Here is a 15,711-nt window from a genome sequence, read left to right as displayed (position 1 = left end):
GTGCAGTGGTGCCATCTCTGCTCACCGCAACCTCTGCCTCCCAGGTTCAAGCGATTCTCCTGCCTCAGTCTACCGAACAGCTGGGATTAGAGGCATACACCACCACGCCTGGTTGATTCTGTATTTTTAGTAGAGACAGGTTTCTCCATGTTGGTCAGGTTGGTCCCGAACTCCCCACCTCAGGTGATCCACCCACCTCAGCTTCCCAAAGTGCTGGAATTACAAGCATGAGCCACCGCGCGCGGCACAGCAATTTACCCACAGACATTTCCCCCTTGTTCTATTCTCCTGTGTTGGCAGAATGCCTTGAGTGAGAAATTTGGCTTAGGAGAGAAGTGAAGACTCAAGTCTTTAACCAGTATGACTCACTCTGAACTGTCTTGGCTCTTACCCTAGGGTGAGCTTACAGTCATTTACTTTGAGGAGCCCGAGACCCCAAGAGGAAATTACCTCTGTTTTCTCCAGTTTATATCAATGGACAAACAGTTGATTCACTTTATATCGAATAGGTGGATGGGCATGGGTTGAACCTCACTTGGGAGGAACACCAGAGCACGGCAGGGTGTGGACTGGGTAAGGAGGGTTCTTTCATGGTCATCCCTCTCTTAAGCATCAGAAGCACATGGAGACATCAGCCCATGATTCAGGTTGCTCACTTTCCATAGCTGTGGCTTTCCCCGTGGTTCCTGGGGCCCCAACCAGATTGGTCAAACTATCAACCCATTTGGATTGGTCAAACTATCACTCCGAAGAAGAACGACTGTTTCAGCCAGAGAACCAAGCTGACCCAAGATGCTTTGTCAAACTGCTCAACCCTCATTGCATTACATTGAACTCAGCCCAGGGATGACAAGTGAAAGAAGGATGGGAAATGAAGGAAGAATGACAAGTGAAAGAAGAACCTGAATTCTACTTCCGTTACCTTGGAATCTTACTGGGGGCAGGACCTGTTTATGTCTTGGTCTGTTCTCTGTCTCTAGCAAAATACTTCATTTAGTTCACCCCCTGTATCATATTTCTTCTCTGGTGACTGCTGCTTAATGCTCAAACTCAACTAAAATATCCTTTCCTCTGTGAGGCCTTCACTAATTCTCCCAGGCAGAGTTGTGAACCTCTTACCCATCTTATATTCTAGAACATCAATAAGCAACAGCATTCTAGTGATCTGCTTAAATGGCCATCTTTCTAACTAGAAGACTGTGCATTACTTATCAACGTACCCCCAATCAATGTATCCTCAATTAAGTAGGTGCTTAATAAACATGAAGTGACTGATTAAAACCCCTGACAGGCTAATGGGTGGTATTAAGGAGACTAGGGCCACATCCTATCCTGGTCTTCAACAGGACATCCTTCAGTTCCAGACTAGAAGGATATTTGGTGTGGAGCAAAGTGATCGTCGATCCAATCTAACAGTAAATAGGTAGTTTCTGTATGTCAGGCACTGTCAGGTAAAGAGAAGAATAAGCTCTTCCTTAAATGAACACAAGGTGAAGTGGTGCAGTTGATTTAGAAGACAGTTTTGCAATTCCTCAACAAGTTAAACATAGAGTTACCATATCACCCAGTAATCCCATTCCTTGATATACACCCAAGAGAACTGAAAGCATCTACACAAAAACTTGTACACAAATGTTCATACCATCATTATTCATAATAGCTGGAGGTAGACGCCAGGCACAGTGGCTCACGCCTGTAATCCCAGCCCTTTGGGAGGCTGAGGTGGGTGGATCACAATGTCAGGAGTTTGAGACCAGCCTGACCAACACAGTGAAACCCCATCTTTACTAAAAATACAAAAATTAGCTGGGTGTGGTGGCACATGCCTGTAATATCAGCTACACAGGAGGCTGAAGCAGGAGAACTGCTTGAACCTGGGAGGCGGAGGTTGCGGTGAGCTGAGATCGTGCCATTGCACTCCAACCTGGGCAACAAGAGTGAAACCCCATTTCAAAAAGAAAGAAACAACCCAAATGCCTGTCAACTAATGATAGATGAACAAAATGTATTCAATAGTACAGATGGCCCTCCAATAACGTTGTTTTATTAGAATGTTGATGAGAAAAAAAAAATCAACTCCCAGCTGAAAGTTTGCACCTTCTCTCCACATCTGCATGGGTTTTCTCTAAGCACTTCAATTTCCTTTTGCATTCCAAAGATGTGCACATTATGTTCATTGGTGTGTCTAAATTGCCCCAGGATGATAGGGGTGTGTGTGTGTGTGTGTGTGTGTGTGTGTGTGTGAGAGAGAGAGAGAGAGAGAGAGAGAGAGAGAGACTGAGAGAGAGAGAGAGAGAGACTTACAATGGAATGATGTCCTTTTTGGGACTGGTTCCCAGTTGGTGTGCTGAGCTGCTAGATAGGCTCCCATCACCTGAGATCTTAAACTGGAATAATAGGGCAAATAATTATTTTACTTGGTTTTATCAATCTTTCAAGAGTGTACATATAGCTCACATTTATTTCCACCTTTAATGTTAGAAATGTTGGCCAGGCGCTGTGGCTCACACCTGTAATCCTAGCACTTTGGGAGGCCGAGGTGGGTGGATCACCTGAGGTCAGGAGTTCAAGACCAGCCTGGCCATCATGGTGAAACCCCACCTTTAAGTATATATATATATATTAGAAATGATTTTGCTCTTTATTTAGCAGTTTGGTGATGTTTTCGTGACCAAAAATATGCTGTAGGAAATTAATTGTTGTTTATTCAATTCCTTTATGGGAACATTGGGGGTTTTTATACATCATTTTGCTTAAAGGTTGCCATTTCAAGAATCTATCAATGAAAAAAAAAAGAATCTATCAATGACAATAAGTGAGAATGTACTGTATATCCATATAATGGAATATTATTCAGCCATAAAATGAAGTACTGATAAGTGCCACAATATGGATAAATCTTGAAAACATTATGATATGCGAAAGATGCCAGAAACAAAAAGCCATACACTGTATGATTCATTTATATGAAATATTCAGAACAGGCAAATCCATAGAGACAGAAAGCATATTAGTGGCTGCCAGGGGAAATGAACGGTGACTGCTTAATGGGTATGAACTTACATTTTGGGGTGATGAAAATATTCTGCAATTAGATAGTGGTTATGGTTATACAACTTTGTGAACATGCTAAAAACTGCTGAATTGTTAAAGAAAATTCACTGCATGCTTTCTAAGAATACCTACATTCTGAAAGTATAGAAACCATCACTAAGAAAAGTGTTGGCTAAATCCGAAGGAATAGTAGCTAAAAGTGTAAAGGAACTTTTCTAAGCCTGTAAAAGCAGTAAAATGTGGCTCCTACCTTCAGCAACCCAGAAAGGATTTAGTTTTTAGATCTGTATTGTTCAACTGGATGTTCTAAGATGATGGAAATGTTCTTTATCTGAGCGATTTAATATGGAAGCCACTAGGCATATATGGCTATTGGACACTTAAAATGTGATTAGTGCAATTTGAACAACTGAATTTTAAACTGTGTCAGAATTCAAATAGCTGCATGTGGTTAGTGGCTATCATACGGCAGTGCAGCTTTTGCTGGTTTGGAGGACTAGCACCATTTTAAATGGCAGTTTGGAAGAATGCTGGCGGTCACGGGAGAGGGAAACTCTGTATCTTTATGTCTCACAACCCAGATCAACCCTGTATCCACTAGACACACTTCATGAGATCTCACTGCTCCCACCGTTCTCCTCTCTATGAACTCTTAATAAACTTCAATCCAGGCTGGGTACAGTGGCTCACGCCTGTAATCCCAGCATTTTGGGAGGCCAAGGCAGGAAGATCATGACGTCAGGATATCGAAACCATCCTGGCCAACATGGTGAAACCCCGTCTCTACTAAGAACACGAAAATTAGCTGGGCGTAGTGGTGCACGCCTGTAGTCCCAGCTACTCGGGAGGCTGAGGCAGGAGAATTGCTTGAACCCAGGAGGTGGAGGTTGCGGTGAGCCGAGATCGCGCCATTGCACTCCAGCCTGGGTAACGAGAGCGAAACTCTGTCTCAAAAAAAAAAAAAAAAAAAAAAAAAATTAGCTGGGCATGGTAGAGCACGCCTGTAGTCCCAACTACTCAGGAGGCTGAGGCAGGAGAATTGCATAAACACAGAAGGCAGAGACTGCAGCGAGCCAAGATTGTGCCACTGCACTATAGCCTGGGTGACAGTGCGAGACTCTGTCTCAAAAAATAAATAAATAAGTAAATAAACTTCAGTCCTTAAGACAGGGTTTGGTTTTGTCTTTATGGCAAGGCAAGACACCTTCTTCCACCCCACACTTATTTATGGGCCAGGCATTTTGTGGAACATGCTAGGAACAGGAAGGATTGTAGACAATGACAGCCAAATTCTTTTATTTATTTATTTATTTTTGAAATGGAGTTTCGCTCTTGTTACCCAGGCTGGAGTGCAATGGCGCGATCTCGGCTCACCGCAACCTCCGCCTCCTGGGTTCAAGCAATTCTCCTGTCTCAGCCTCCTGAGTAGCTGGGATTACAGGCACACGCCACCATGCCCAGCTAATTTTTGTATTTTTAGTAGAGACGGGGTTTCACCATGTTGACCAGGATGGTCTTGATCTCTTGACCTCGTGATCCACCCATCTCGGCCTCCCAAAGTGCTAGGATTACAGTCGTGAGCCACCGCACCTGGCTAATGACAGCCAAATTCTAAAGGGTTGGTCTTGAGAAAGGTGAGAGGAAAAAGGGACAAGAGAAATTCATTACAAAGACCTGACTCTTTCCCTGCTTCCCTCCAATGCCCCATTCAGACACACACAGACATACACACACACACACTCCAACACTCAGACACACACACGCACACACACACACACTCCAACACTCAGACACACACACACACTCCAACACTCAGACACACACACACACACTCCACCACTCAGACACATACACACACACACTCCAACACTCAGACACACACACACACACTCCAACACTCAGACACATACACACACACACACACACTCCAACACTCAGACACACACACACACTCCAACACTCAGACACACACACGCGCACACACACACACTCCAACACTCAGACACACACACAGGCACACACACACTCCAACACTCAGACACATACACACACACACACTCCAACACTCAGACACACACACACACACACTCCAACACTCACACACATACACACACACTCCAACACTCACACACACACACACACACACACACACACACATACACACACTTCCAAGTATGAAATCTTGCTAGTAAGATGCTGGTGTTGAAGAATCTTTATTTAGATTTCTTGTTTCCAACTCAAGCTCCATAACATCCTAACTCCTTCAATACATCCTCTATTCATATTGATCTTTCTCATCTATGAACTTTTATTGAACTTGAAATCAATAATATGGAATGTAATGACTTTCAAGTGTTCTTCTATAACATGGTGTCCTCACAGAAAGATTTATTTGTTATACAAATATTTATTGAGCTCATACCTATTTTGTGCCAGAACAGTCCTAAGGAATGTGAATAAAAAGGATGAAAGACAGTCTCCGGACAACTGAGGGCCTGATGAGGAGGCACACAAAGAAACCATCGTACCACAGCTCTGCTTAGATGTGCAGGAAGCTTCATTGAAAGGGCAGGGCAAGGCCGGGTGCGGTGGCTCAAGCCTGTAATCCCAGCACTTTGGGAGGCCGAGGTGGGTGGATCACGAGATCGAGAGATCGAGACCAACCTGGTCAACATGGTGAAACCCCATCTCTACTAAAAATACAAAAAATTAGCTGGGCATGGTGGCGCATGCCTGTAATCCCAGCTACTCAGGAGGCTGAGGCAGGAGAATTGCCTGAACCCAGGAGGCGGAGGTTGCGGTGAGCCGAGATCGCGCCATTGCACTCCAGCCTGGGTAACAAGAGCGAAACTTCATCTCAAAAAAAAAAAAAAAGAAAGGGCAGGGCAAGGAGCTGCCAAATTGGACACAGAAAAATCAGGGAAGACTTCCCAGAGGAAGTGATATTTGAGGAATTTGAAGGATAAGTACAAGTTTCAAGGCTTTTTTTTTTTTTAAAGATGAGGTTTCACCATGTTGGCCAGGCTGGTTTTGAACTCCTGACCTCAGGTGATCCACCCACTTCAGCCTCCCGAAGTGCTAGGATTACAGGCATGAACCACCACGCCCAGCTTTCAAGTTGTTTTTATTTAATTTGCTTATATTGTGCACTTTCAAAAATTAGATTTAAGGTAGCTTTTCAGGAGAAGTTTTCGGAACTAATGTTGGAAAGAATGCATTAACCTCAGGGTCTTTCTCAACATCTGTGACAATGTTTTACATTGCTGATGAGGTTCCTATCTTGACAGTCACTCTTGCTTCCCTCCAAACTTATTCCTGAGAGGAAAACAAAATTAATAGAAGATAAGTCTTTCTTATATCAAGGAGTTTCTTTTGTTTTTTATAATTCAGTCTCCGTAGAGACTGACAAAAATTACCAATGCTGACTATATTTCAAGTCGTCATGATGGGATATTGGGAAAATTTTCAATTAGTAATAATCACGTGGGGCTGGGCACGGTGGCTCATGCCTGTAATCCCAACACTTTGGGAGGCCGAGGCGTGGATCATGAGGTCAAGAGATCAAGACCAACCTGGTCAACATGGTGAAACCCTGTCTCTACTAAAAATATAAAACATTAGCTGGGCATGGTGGCGCGTGCCTGTAATCACAGCTACTCAGGAGGCTGAGGCAGGAGAATTGCCTGAACCCAGGAGGTGGAGGTTGCGGTGAGCTGAGATCGCGCCATTGCACTCCAGCCTGAGTAACGAGAGTGAAACTCCGTCTCAAAAAATAAAATAAAATAAAATCACGCCTCGGATAAATCTCATTGGCTACAATGCTGCCAATGTGCAAAGCTGATATCAAGGAGTTTAAAATCTCTCATGTGCTGTCGCAGTATCCTTCTTATTAGTCTCTTGGGGGCTTATTTCCTTCTAATCCAATGTATCCCAAATTTTAGTAACTTATGTCCCATCGTCACCATTCTTACCATCTCCATGTATTATCTACACAATGATGTCCTTAATTGTTTCTTTGAATTGGCTTTCATTTTGCTTAGTTTTACTAAAAAGGATTTTTGATATCATTATCATAATTGAAAAACCAGTATCATCTGCCTTAAAGAGATGATTGACTATAAAAATCACACAATGAAAACAAAACTACATTATTTAATCTTGGCTGGATATTGTTGGTTGCTGAAAGTTCTGAGTTTGAGGCCCTGCTCTTTCTTCGATGAAAAGGAAGAGGTATGAAAAACATACAGGCACCAAATGGATCATTTCCCCTTAGGTAATTCAAACAGACCAAAAGAGAATTTTAAAGAGAGTAACTCTCTCTCACTGTATGAACCAAAGAAAGTCAATTTCCCTTTTGCATACCACTTAGAACCAACTCTTGTACCAAGTAAAATAAGTTTGTCCTGGTACCACATTTGTAAACATTACTCTGATCTATCCCTCTCATAGTGATTGGAATGATCTAATACATAAATGTCATCATTTCTCTCTCCTATTAAAATTCCTTCAATGGTTCTTTATTACTTAAGGAAAAAAAATCTTACTTCCTGATGATGGGATACAAGATCCTTCTTAATTAGGCTTAAGCTACTTCTCCATCCTTAACTTCTGTCATCCACCTCTTTAACTTTCTGTTCTACCAATGCTAATCTACTTGTAGTTCCCAGTATGTACCACGTACCATCATGTTTCTGTGCCTTTGAACATATTCTTCCCTTTACCAGTGTGCTATTCATCAACTACTCATCCTTATCATCTTCCATTTCTTTTCTCTGCTTATTTTTATTTATCTGCCTAGGCATATGCACATCACCAACAATAACTACAGTACAACAGCATGCCTCTGGAAATACCTGCCCCTTTCTTCTGGGGGATCTTCTTTCACTGTCTCCAACCATGTGATTTCAGCAGGAACTGACAAGTTCTCATATAACTTCATATCCCTGACCACAGCCAATCATCCTACATGTGGTCATTGGTTCACCAAGGTGAACCAATCAGATTTCCTGAGAATTTCATACCAAGAACAGCACATTGGAGTTACTCTTTCTCTGTGTTAAGATGCACAGAGAAACTGAGGCAAGTAAAATAGGCATTCTCTACTCTAGGGATCCCCAACCCCCAGGCCACAGACTGGTACTGGTTCATGGCCTGTTAGGAACTGGACCATTCAGCAGGAGGTGAGCAGCAGGTGAGCGAACATTACTGCCTGACCTCCACCTCCTGTCAGATCAGTGGTTTCGATTCTCACAGGACGGCGAATCCTGTTGTGAACTGTGCATGCGAGTGACCTAGGTTGTACACTCCTTATGAGTATTTAATGCCTATGATCTGAGGTGGAACAGTTCCATCCTGAAACCACCCCCCTTACTCCCACCCCTGCTACCGTGGGAAAATTGTCTTCCATGAAACCAGTGCATGGTGTCAAACAGGTTGGGGACTGCTGCTCTAATCCACTTATACTGAAGACCAGCTATTTCCTTGCCCTTCCTTCCTTGAGATCATTCAAATTTTCCTTTTATTTTGTGAGAGCGATTCCAGTATCCTTACAATTAAGTCCCTTTTTCTTAAACTAGTTTGAGCTGAGTTTCTGTCACTTGCACCCACGTGTCCTAATACATTCCTGATTGTCCTTGAGGTCCCAACAAATGCTTCTTTGTGAAGCCTTCCCTGGCTCCCCCAAGCTCACAAATGTGCCTCTTCTCTTATGCCATCCTGCATTTTGTTATACCAGACCCCCTTTTTAGCAATTGTCTTGGTGATCTTGACATTTTTGTGTGGGGAATAGTGTGTGCTGTCCCTGTTCCCTATTTTGAATATTCCGTTAATCATCCCAACGGGAAGAAGAATTTAGAGCACAACAACCTATTAACATTATGCTGTCAGAGAAATCAATATTTACCAAGAAAATGTTTGTTTAACTATTAACTATTATCAGCTGCTCCACTGTGAATAATTTTTTTAGAACTAAGCTTAATCCTTAAAAGGACCTTGAGGATATACCAATTACAAGGAGTTCTCTCCTGCCCTTCCAGGATGGAATTAGGAATGCAGAGGCTTATGACCATGACCCCACAAACACCAACCACCAGGATGGAGGCAGCACCTGGAGGTGAGGGCAGAAACTGATGAGCACATGGAAGGGAGGGTCAGAGAAAAAGGAAGATCTGAGAGAAAAGAAACACTGGGAGTCCCACCTGTCACCAAATCTCTCTGAATTAAAAAAGACAACTCCATAAAAAAGTAAATAATGTCTTCTACCATTCATGAATTTACATCTGTGATCATACTTAGCTAAAGATTGAATTATTTTAGGATACTGATTGAACCTTTGTACCTGCTCAGGTGTTGTTAGCATGGCACAGAAGTCACATCTGTTTGCACATTTATCTCATGTCTAGACTGGAAGATTCTTTAGAGAAGAGATTCTTCCAATCTTTGAGATGTTGAGCATCTCACATAGGACCCAACACCCACCCCACCCTTGAGCTGGGCTTTGCTGATTTTAGCCTATATTTTGTAGGAATGCTTTCCAGCTGCAAGTATCAGAATAACCTAGCTATGGTAACTCACAGAGTAAAGACATTTCACTATCTGACCTGAACAGTCTGGACATTAGCAGTCCCAGGGTATGTTGTTTAATAATGACAAAAGGAGCTAGATGCAGTGGTTCATGCCTGTAACCCCAGTACTTTGGGAGACCAAGGCGGGCAGATCAATTGAGGTCAGGAGTTCGAGACCAGCCTGGCCAATATGGTGAAACCCTGTCTCTACCAAAAATACAAAAATCAGCTAGGCATGGTGGCGCACACCTGTAATCCCAGCTACTCGGGAGGCTGAGGAGCGAGAATCATTTGAACCTTGGAGATGGAAGTTGTAATGAGCAGAGAGATTGCACCACTGCACTCCAGCCTGGGCGACAGAGCAAGAGTCCATGTCAAAATAAATTTAAAAAATAAAAAAATAATAATAATGGCCGGGCGCAGTGGCTCATGCCTATAATCCCAGCACTTTGGGAGGCCGAGGCAGGTGGATCATGAGGTCAAGAGATCGAGACCATCCTGGTCAACATGGTGAAACCCCATCTCTACTAAAAATACAAACAATTAGCTGGGCATGGTGGCACGTGTCTGTAATCCCAGCTACTTAGGAGGCTAAGGCAGGAGAATTGCCTGAACCCAGGAGGCGGAGGTTGTGGTGAGCCGAGATCACGCCATTGCACTCCAGCCTGGGTAACAAGAGCGAAACTCCATCTCAAAAATAAATAAATAAATAAATAAGGGCCAGGCATGGTGGCTCAAGCCTGTAATCCCAGCACTTTGGGAGGCTGAGGCGGGTGGATCACGAGGTCAAGAGATCCAGACCATCCTGGTCAACATGGTGAAACCCCATGTCTACTAAAAATACAAACAATTAGCTGGGCATGGTGGCACGTGTCTGTAATCCCAGCTACTCAGGAGGCTGAGGCAGGAGAATTGCCTGAACCCAGGAGACGGAGGTTGTGGTGAGCCGAGATCGCGCCATTGCACTCCAGCCTGGGTAACAAGAGTGAAACTCCGACTCAAAAATAAATAAATAAATAAATAAATAAATAAATAAATAAAACAAATAAATAATAATAATAATAATAATGGCAAGGACCCAGGTTCTTTCTACTCTCTTATCCTGGGCTTTTTGTCTCTTTATCTTAGGCTTCTTGCCTTGTGATTGCAAAATGGCTGCCACAGCTCTAGGTATCTCATCATTAGAAAAGAAAGTTTATTTAAGGGAGGAAGAAAGTCATCTAGCCTGGAAAAGAGGCTCTATTTTTTTTTTTTTTTTTTAATATCAGGGAGGAAAAGCTTTCTAAAATACCTTCTCCTCATCTGATGAATTCTCACTTATATCTCAGTGGCTAGGACTGAATCACATGGCCATGCCTAGTGGCAATAGAGATAGGAAAACTAGTTTAGTATCTGACTTTTCCAGCCTCAGGAGTGAAAAGTAGGTGTATTACTGGCAATACTGTCCTTCAAGCAGACAAATGGGGCCCTGGGCCAGGATCCAGGCCTCAGGGGCTCCACACTTTGTGACACCAGCAGGGGACTGACAGTGCTATTTGGGTGGGTGACCCTGAGCCTGGATCAAGACCCAAATGCATCGTCCTTACTTCTGTTCCCATTTCTTCACTTTGGGGTACTCTTCACCCACTGTCACTCATGTAGAGTTGACCAGAGGCCCCAAAGAGCTCTTGGATTCATATCTATGGGATTTTTTTGGTATCCTGTGGCTGGATTCTTTATCCAGGAGGACCGCCTGGAGTGTGGATTGCCTTACTGGCCTGTGAATTATTTCTTCTGTGAGATCTCACAAGATTGAGCTGCCAGAATCGTGCTGGGGTGCTTATTTGGGATGATTCTCACTCACATCACACACAGGATAAGTTCAGGGCTCTGAGCTATTGATAGTTCCCTGTTCCCTGCTAACCTTCGGTGTAAGCTGAATGTGTGGGCCCATGCCCTAATTTTAACTGGCTATATTTCTACTGCAATGCCACCTCTAAACCTGAGGGCAGCTGGGGTCGGGGAGACATCCTTTCCACTGTGCTGGGACCCAGGGCAGTTACCCACTACCCTGTGGGCTCCCCACCAGTTCTCTAGGGACAGTCATGCCTATTTCCGTACAGGGTTTTCCAGGCCATCACCCCAGAATGCCGATGAGCCCTGCTGCTCCATGTACCTTCTCACTTCTGATCAATGGGGGATATAATTCTCTTCTTGGTCAGTCTTAATCTTTGTGGAAAGGGATACACATTCCTTGCATCAATGAGATTACTCTTTTTTTGTTTTATTTTGTTTAAAGAGACAGGGTCTCATTCTGTTTCCTGGGCTGGAGTAGTACAACTGTAGCTTATTGCAATCTTGAAGGCCTGGGCTCAAGCGATCCTCCTGCCTCAAGCCCTTCAAGTAGCTGGGATTATAAGGGTATATCACCACCTCTGGCTAATTTTTAATTTATTTGTAGAGACAGGGTCTCACTATGTTGTCCGGGCTGGTCTCCAGTTCCCAGTCTTCAGTGATCCTCCCATCTCAGCCTCCTAGAGTGCTGGGATTACAGGCATGAGCCACTGTGGCTGGCCCAAGACTACTCTTCCGGTTCGTTCTATTGTCCCCACCAGTGGCAGTGTGTGGAAGGCAGAGGTTTTAGGCTGGATTCTTTATCCAGGAGGACTGCCTGGAGTGTGGATTGCCTCACTGGCCTGCGAATTACCAAGGAGAGCATCCTCTGGGAAAGCAGTGGTTAGAACCTAAAGATCTCTTGAGTTCGTTAGAAGGGTGTTGTTCTTGATAGGCTTGCTGGGAGATTCAAATGAGATTGTGCACCAGAGAATCCTCTGCAATCTACACTGTTATACACAGATATTATTTATTCATCCCCTTTGACAGACAAGAAAACCAGGAAAGAGGAAAGTTAAATGACTCCCATGACAGAAAGGCCCCATGGGAGTGCTGCTGGGAAGGGACACTCTGGCTTCAGATGGCCTGGGATGGCTCACTCAGCTCTGCCAGCTCTAGCTGGGCCATCCTGGGTCAGCTTCTGAACTCTAGTTCCATAGTTACTAAGTGGGGAGAACAATCCACTTCTGTCAGAGGGTTTCGGTGGGCATTAAATATGCCTGGAACTTGATAAATATTAGCAAGTACTCGACAAATATTAACTGCTATTATTATTTTATTACACAGATATTTATAGGAAAGCCACAGGTCTCCTGGGCCACAACTGTGCCGTGCACTAGAAATGAGTTATGAAAAAGTACTTCCAAAATGCGATTGCTAGAGGCTGCAGCAACATGTTAGACTGTTTGGCCTTGGAGAGGCAATATAGCAGATGGGGAACGTTGAAGATTCGGGAGCCAGAAGGCCTGGGTTTAGATCCTGGCTTAGTCACTCAATCGTTAAACCATTTAACAGGCTTTGGGCAATTTACTTAGCCTCTCTGTGCCTCAGTTTCTTCATTTCTAAAATGGGGATATCAGCACCCACCTTATAGGTTCTTTTTTTTTTTTTTTTTAGATGGGGTTTCACCATTATGGCCAGGCTGGTCTTGAACTCCCAACCTCAGGTGATCCACCCATCTCGGCCTCCCAGAGTGTTAGGATTACAGGTGTGAGCCATCGCGCCCGGCCAACCTTATAGGTTCTTATGAGGATTGAATGAGTTAATGTACATCATGTGTTTAGGACGGTGCCTGGGTCATAATGTTAGGAATTTTTGGATACTATGAATTTTATTATTCTGAATTCATTTAAAATTCAAAATAAACTTTGCTCTTAGAAATTCCAATTGGTGGGCTGGGGGTGGTGGCTCATGCCTGTAACCCAGCACTTTGGGAGCCTGAGGTGGGTGGATCACTTGAGGTCAGGAATTCAAGACCAGCCTGACCAACACGGTGAAACGCCGTCTCCACTAAAAATACAGAATGAGCTGGGCATAGTGGCACATGCCTGTAATCCCAGCTACTTGGGAGGCTGAGGCCAGAGAATCAGTTGAGCCAGGGAGGCAGAGGTTGCAGTGAGCTGAGATTGTGCCATTGCATTCCAGCCTGGGCAACAAGAGCCAAACTCTGTCTCCAAAAAAATGAAAAGAAAAGAAATGAAATGAAATAAATAAATAAAAATAATTCCAAATGGCTTGTATTTCAGGAAACTTTCATTTTAGTGACAAAAAAGAAAAGAAAAAAAGGTAGGCACAAAGATCTACTCCCTGTCTTTGTACCTTTGCTTATGCTGTTCCTGTTGCCTGAAATCCCTCCTTTTTGACCCATAAAACTACCACATCCTTCGCTTCCCCAGAGGCCAGGGCTCATTCGGTCACACTCCTATTCCCATGTCTCCTTTTTACTTATCTGTGTAATTCTTGACATTTTCAATAAATGTTTCTTGAATGGAAAGGTAAAAGAAAGTAAGCGATATCATTTTCAATTCTTTCAGTTTGTGAATGCAACAGTTCATAGTGGACTAATGTCCTCCCTCTCTGAGAATGAAGGAATTGGCAGAGGGACCTGGGGAGATGGCACCGGTCTCAACAGTAGGAGGGAAAAGCACAAAGAATAACAAACAACCCAGTTTTTCACTAAAAGGGACCCCATTCTCCAACACTATATTTTCCTCCATTGGAGAGAAGTAGTAGCATAGAGTGACCCAGAGCGGGGCTGTGGACTCAGGAGAACCTCTCTCTGAGTTCCAATTCTGTCAACCAATGGCTATTTAACCCTGAAACCAAACATCTCTGATTCTGTTTTCTTGCCTGTAAAACGAGGATAATACTAGCCCCAAAGGGTAACTTTGATGGTGAAATAATAGTGCAATGCCTGGCACTTAGGAAATGCTTAATTAATTTTTTTTTTTAATGAATGAAGAGGGCTTTTAAAGAAAGTGCTGTTATCGAAAGACTGCTATCCTTGGAAGCACAGCATCCCTTGCTGCTGTGTACTGTTAGATCAGTGATTGATTCTCCAGTCATCACAGGCCCACCTCCTCGGACTCTCAGTCCAGAGCTGAACCACGACCAAGAAGTCTGGGAGGCAGGATTTGGCAACCTCCTTCCCAAACCCTTCTCCTCTCCAGCTGGCACAGAAACACACCACATTTGCAGCTTCCACAGCAATTATGAGAACCTACACCCTTTTATTGTTTGACTTTCCCTAACGATGGAGCAATCATATGATTTTCACAGGAAAAACAACTCTGGGATCAGAGACTGTCTGGACTGAGCTGTGAACTTTCTGGTCCCTGTGTCTGGGCTCCCAGAGAGAAAAGACATTTGATGCCTGCAGAATGAGGGCTGAGCTGGACAAAAAACACAGCCAGCACATGCTCACAGCAGGCGGGCCAACTGAGCAGGTTGCATTTCAGGATTAAAAACAGTAACGATCCTAACAAAACAAATTCATATATACTGAGTGCTCAGTACCTGGTACAGACGTCGTTAAGCTTAATCATCACCACAATCCAAGACGAAGACTTCAGTATCTTCATTACATCCAGGAGAAGTCAATGGCTTAGCTAGCATTTCACCCCTTTTGCAGCCCCCAGAGCCTACGTGTTCATCCCCTAGCTCTGTGTCTACCTACAGCAGCAGCACTTCCAAACTCGTTGCACACAAATCTCCCGGGTATCTTGGAATGCATATTCTGAGATTCTGCATAGCTTTCAGGGAACGCTGCTGGTCCAGGGCCTTTAGTAGCAAGGGTTAGACAGGGGTCTCAAGCTCGGTTGCGCATTGCAGTCACCTGAAAGCTTTCCACATTGCTGATACCTTGGCCCCATCCTGGAGAGTCTGACTTTGTTGGTCTGGGGTGCAGCTCCGGCACGGTATTTCTAAAGCCCTCCCGTTGAAGCAATATGCAGCCAGGGCTGAGACCACGGTTCTGGAGGGAGGTTCTTGAGGATACCCTGTTACCCTGTGCTCCCCTGTCCCAACCACAGGGACATCTGTGGCTGGGCTTCAAGGACGCCCTTGAAGAGGCCTCTCCCAGAAACCTCCAAGCCCATGAAGAGGCCAGAGCCGCCACCTGTTTCCTTGAAATAGTTAGCAGCTGTGCTGGGTGAGCTCATCGTTCTGGCTCTGCCTCAGGCCAAGCTGTGATCTAGAAAGCCTCCTCCCAAGTCGGGGGTCC

The 15,711-nt window shown here is 44.1% G+C and overlaps 1 non-coding gene across 1 annotated transcript; it reads right to left on the bottom strand.

Moving 5' to 3' along the window:
• Positions 1 to 6,444: 6,444 nt before the first annotated feature.
• Positions 6,445 to 6,579, bottom strand: LOC141583821 (U4 spliceosomal RNA). Its single transcript, XR_012516717.1, has one exon. It is a non-coding gene; the product is annotated as a U4 spliceosomal RNA (small nuclear RNA).
• Between the last annotated feature and the right edge of the window lie 9,132 nt (positions 6,580 to 15,711).

This window comes from Saimiri boliviensis, chromosome 2, assembly GCF_048565385.1.
Source record: "Saimiri boliviensis isolate mSaiBol1 chromosome 2, mSaiBol1.pri, whole genome shotgun sequence".
In the NCBI taxonomy this organism is placed as follows: Eukaryota; Metazoa; Chordata; class Mammalia; order Primates; family Cebidae; genus Saimiri; species Saimiri boliviensis.
Note: the sequence above shows the minus strand (reverse complement) of the source record. Positions and strands in the feature narration are given on the sequence as shown.